The 5187-nt window shown below is 41.9% G+C and overlaps 1 long non-coding RNA gene across 1 annotated transcript; it reads right to left on the bottom strand.

Annotated features, from left to right (window-relative positions):
• Nucleotides 1–1818: 1818 nt before the first annotated feature.
• On the bottom strand, nt 1819–4170 carry LOC128928491 (uncharacterized). Its single transcript, XR_008473560.1, has 2 exons — nt 3299–4170; nt 1819–2971 (listed from the first exon to the last, which is right to left on the bottom strand). It is a non-coding gene; the product is annotated as an uncharacterized LOC128928491 (long non-coding RNA).
• Nucleotides 4171–5187: the final 1017 nt, after the last annotated feature.

Raw genomic sequence — 5187 nt, forward strand, 5'->3', positions numbered from 1 at the left:
CTGCACCCTCACCCCAAAATGACAGTGGTGCTAAGATTGAGAAACTTTGGTTTAGCTTCTTGAATATGAGGCTCAAGTCTAGTTTAACTCCAGATTCCCTGCTCCTCTTATCAACTACCCTTTGCCTCCTACTAAGTAGACAAAAGATGATACTGCCCATCTTGCTTCTAAAATTTCCTTTACTTCCTTGAACCTGTAGTCTAGGTCCCTGGGTTTGTATCACAGTTGTCATTGCTGTGGTATAGTAGCTGATGTCAGACTTCAGATTCCAAGAACCCCCATTTCAAACTGACTTTGCCACTTTCTATTTGTGTAGTATGGGGCAAGTCATTAGACCTGCCCGAGCCTCAGTTTCCTCAACAGTAAAATGAGAATGATGGCACATGTCAAGCATGTGGGCATAATACACACGCAAGAAATGGTTGCTGTTATGATTCTTTACAGAGGAGAATGTCATCGCCTATAAATATGGACTCCTAGATCCAGGGAAATGGATAGTTTGTCCAGAATTAGAACCATATCTGACATATAAATTGGAATTTTATACTTTTGTTCATAAAATCTTTTTGAGACATGAAATAAGAGTTGTAGGCTTGAAGAGAGAAAAGCATTGGAAATAAATATCTGTAAAAGAAGAAGAACCTGTGGTGATGGTGTATACAGAGCCATTGTTTTCTGTTAAAGAAATCTGAGTGCGAAGCTTCCAGCCAAAGCACTTTAGCTGTAAGTTTTGGCAGCAGTGGTGTTGGGACTCAAACACCCTGTGTCTGAAAAGCTGGATCAGGGTTTTTGTTCCTGGAAATGACATTAGATTGTCCATTTACATCCCGTAAGTCTATTAAGCACTGATTGTAATGCATCACAACACTTTCGATATTTGGGCATCAATTAATTCTATTACATTTCTGCCTCTTGGCCACCACCTTTTTTGACACTTCAGCTTTATCCAGATGAGCAAGTTGTTGTCAATGGATTTGCATAACTCTGAGCAGTTCTGTGCAAGGAGGTCATGGAAGTGCCAGTGACCCTCCAACTGATGGTCAAGAGAGCTGTATACCCCTCAAGCTGGAGTCTTGGAGGCGTAAAGGATCATATTTGGATTACTTTCTAATCCTGCTTAGCCACTCACTAGTGGGCCAACTTGAATTCAACAACCTTTCTGAAGTTTAGCCTCTTTCTTTTGGTTTCCTGTGCCTGGCCCATTGTGAGTGCTTTTTTAAGAGCTATAAGCATTACCACTGTGACATAGGTATTAATCTCCCCATTTTTATGAGGGAATATTGAGTGAGATTCAGAAGGGTAGACTCAAAGCCATATATTTGGATGGCGATGCAACCAGTGTCTAAACCAAAGTTTCTCAATGTTGATACTATTGACATTTTAAACTGGAATGTCTCATTAATATATTTTCACTGGTTACATGTTGAAACAACATTTTAGGAACACTATATGAAATAAAATATGGTTTTAAAAGATAAAACCAAGCTGGGCGGGGTGGCCCATGCCTATAATCCCAGCACTTTTGGAGACTGAGCAGGGGTGGATCACCTAAAGTCAGGAGTTCGAGACCAGTCTGGCCAACATGATGAAAGCCATCTCTACTAATAATACAAAAATTAGCTGGGCATGGTGATGCACGCCTGTAATCCCACCTACTTGGGCTGAGGCAGGAGAATCGCTTGAACCCGGAAGGCGGAGGTTGCAGTGAGCTGCGATCATGCTGTTGCACTTCAGCCTGGGCAGCAAGAATGAAACTCCATCTCCAATAAATAAATAAATAAATAAATAAATAAATAAATAAATAGCCAAAAACCATAGTGAACACATGGACTCATTTTTATTTGATTTGGCCAAGGCCTCACTGACATGTTTTTGATACATTTTGAACAGTCCTAGAAAGGTTTCCACACCAGCTCCCTCAGTCTAAGTAACACATGTCCCAACAAAACATCGCTTCATTTCTGAAAGAAGCCCTGTGGGTCTTGCCATGAATACACAGGAAAGACTAAAAAGAGATTCTTGAAAGTGCACCTGCTCAGCCTGCTGTTGAGAAAGAAAGAATGAAATTTGTTATTTCTTTTTTTTTGAGACTGTCACCAGGCTGGAATGCAGTGGCATAATCTCAGTTCACTGCAACCTCTTCTTCCCAGATTCAAGTGATTCCCCTGCCTCAGCTTCCCAGGTAGCTGGGACTACAGACATACACCACCATGCCTGGCTAATTTATTTTATTTTATTTTAGTAGAGACAGGTTTTCACCATGTTGGCCAGGATGGTCTTGATCTTCTGACCTCATGATCTGCCTGCCTCGGCTTCCCAAAGTGCTGGGATTGCAGGCATGAGTCACTGTGCCCGGCCCAAAATTTGTTATTTCAGTGGGGTTAGCATGTAGACAAGCCACATTTGGAATGTAGAGAAGAGGTGCAGAAAAGAGTTAATGGCAGACCTGAGACTGCTGTCCTTAGGAAAGGCCTGCATGCCAGGTTGGCCCTGGGCTGGCATCTGGGAACTCAGAGGTAGGGAGGGTTCCCACAATTCCTTAACTGGTAAAAGTGGCCTGAAGTGTGTGTGCAAACAGCGTGGTTGATGCTGCACACCTGCCTTTCCTCTGGAAGTCTGGTATTTTAGTGTATGTTAGGCAAAGGGTGCTTATGTGGCCATCCCCCCAGCAAAAACTTGGGGCCCTTGGCCTTCTTGGTTGGTAGCAGTTCATGTGTGTTGTCACAGCTTGATGCTGGAGAAATCAAGCATGTCCTATGTGACTCCACTGGGAGAGGACTCTTAGATGCTTCTGCCTGGTTTCCTTGAGACAATACCCTGTGTGTATTTTCTCTTTACTGGTTTAGCTTTGTGGTGTTTTGCTGAAATAAACCATAGCCATGCAGATGACTGTATACTGAGTCCTGTGATTCCTCCTAGCAAATCCTCCAACCTGGGAATGGTCTAGGAGATCCTTGATGCAGAAGAGCAGCTGTTGGCAGAAATAAAAGACCTTTTAAGCTAAATACTTACAAGAACTGGATACTTGACATCATTGGTACTTTTAAATTATTCAAGTAATAGCACTCTAGTTAGGATTACTATAGCATACAATTGAATGCATAAACAACAATTTTCTGGATTAGAAGCAGGCCAAGGTAATCAAACAAGTGGCAGGCTGTTTTTACCTTTTATGTAAAACTCTCCTGAGGAAACCATGGGAGAGTTGGAAGCAGGGCCCAATCAGCTGAAAATTAATTGGAAACTTTGTTCTTCCTCTAAACTGTTAAAAGTCACTCAATCTCAGGTTATAACTTACTTGGAGAATTCGAATTTCTCTTGAAGATTTAGACTCAGCTCTTCTTTACTGGAGTAACAGCTGCTGAAGAAATATATACAAATGTTGTTACCTGAAGTTGGAATGCAGTCTCTAGAAAAAACTTTAGAATAATGTCATTTTAAAGAACAGTCCAAAAGCACGTTACAAAAGGAAAATAAAATGAATAGTGAATAATGGGTATGCAGGAAACTGAGGATGACTGTCCTTGGGGAAATATTTACTGAATCTTTGATTTTTAATGTGTGGTTCTTTAGAATTGAGTGTCTGATGCAGCCTTGGTGCTTTAGAACTTGGAACTCTGCACGGAACCCTGGAATTTCTCAGTGCACTTTGTCTCTAGTTAGATCATACTCAAGAGGGATGCAGGAGCCAAATGGTCTTTGGTCAGACAGGTTAATGGAGTGATCCACACTTCTCCCATTTCCCCTCTTCTTTGGATAGAGCCACACTACACAGAACATGTCAGCTACAGGCACCAAGGATCATGCTCTACTGTCCAACTTTGGGCATGAAAAGTTCAGGATGTTTCTGATGACTCTGATGGAGCCGGAATACATGGCTGACAGTTGTGGCGTGCCCCATTTGCTTTCTCTGGAGAACAGAGCGCTGTCTGGAGTTGCACTGGCAAGGACACAGAGCCGGCAGCAAGCAATGGGACCACATTGCTGAGAGCCTTCGCTGTGCACAGCATCACCTGGGGAAGCAGGGACTGATGAGATAGAGGAACTGTTCTTGGGCTTCAGCTGTGTGCAATCTGACATGTGTATCATACCAACAGATAAAAGGAATTAATCCAATAGCATCAACTCCTTCTTGAAAGATTGATTATCCAACAATCTCAATTTTCTGGAACCCAGATAAAACTTAGACACAAAATACTTTTTTACAGCCAGAAAGAATGTCAAAAGGTTCATATGCTTTCATCAAAAGCATTGCTGCTTTGGTCCTCACCTAGAGTATGTCTGTTATTTTATGGAAAAAAAAATCTGACTTCAGCCTCCACTAAAACTGCTCTCAGTGACATCAATACCTTCCTTGAGAAAATGATGTTCTTTCACTTATGAATTGATTCTCTTGGCAGCATTTTTAATGTTGAATCCTTTCTCTCTTTCTTATGACTTTCAATCAAATTATTGGATAAAGAAAATGTGGTATATATACACCACAGAATACTAAGCTGCCATAAGAAAAGAATGAACTCATGTCTTTTGCCGCAACATGGGTGGAGCTGGAGGTCATTTTCCTAAGTGAACAAACTTGGAAACGGAAAATCAAATACTGCATGTCCTCACTTACATGTGGGAGCTAAACAATGAGTACACATGGACATAAAGATGGATATAATAGACACTGATGGATATAATAGACACTGGGGACTCCAAAAGGCAGGAGGGTGGCAAGGGGGCAAGGGTTGAAAAATTACCTGTTGGCTACAAAGTTCACTGTTTGGGTAATGGGTGTGATGGGTATGCTGGAAGCCCAGACCTCACCATATCTCATTTGATATATCCATGTAATAAACCTGCATATGTACCTCCTAAATATATAATTTTACAAAAGAAAATCAGTTAAAGTAAAAATAAATAAAATTAGACTGGGTGCAGTGGCTCACACCTGCAATCCCAGCACTTTGAGAGGCTGAGGCAGGCAATGAATTGCCCGAGGTGGAGTTTGAGACCAGCGTGGCCAACATGGTGAAACCCTGTCTCTACTAAAAATACAAAAATTAGTCTGGCGTGGTGGTGCGTGCCTGTAGTCCCAGCTATTCAGGAGGCTGAGGTAGGAGAATCGCTTGAACCTGGGAAGTGGAAGATCGTGCCACTGCATTCCAGTCTGCCTGACCAGAATGACACTCCATCTCAAAAAAC

This window comes from Callithrix jacchus, chromosome 11 (assembly GCF_049354715.1).
Source record: "Callithrix jacchus isolate 240 chromosome 11, calJac240_pri, whole genome shotgun sequence".
Classification (NCBI taxonomy): domain Eukaryota; kingdom Metazoa; phylum Chordata; class Mammalia; order Primates; family Cebidae; genus Callithrix; species Callithrix jacchus.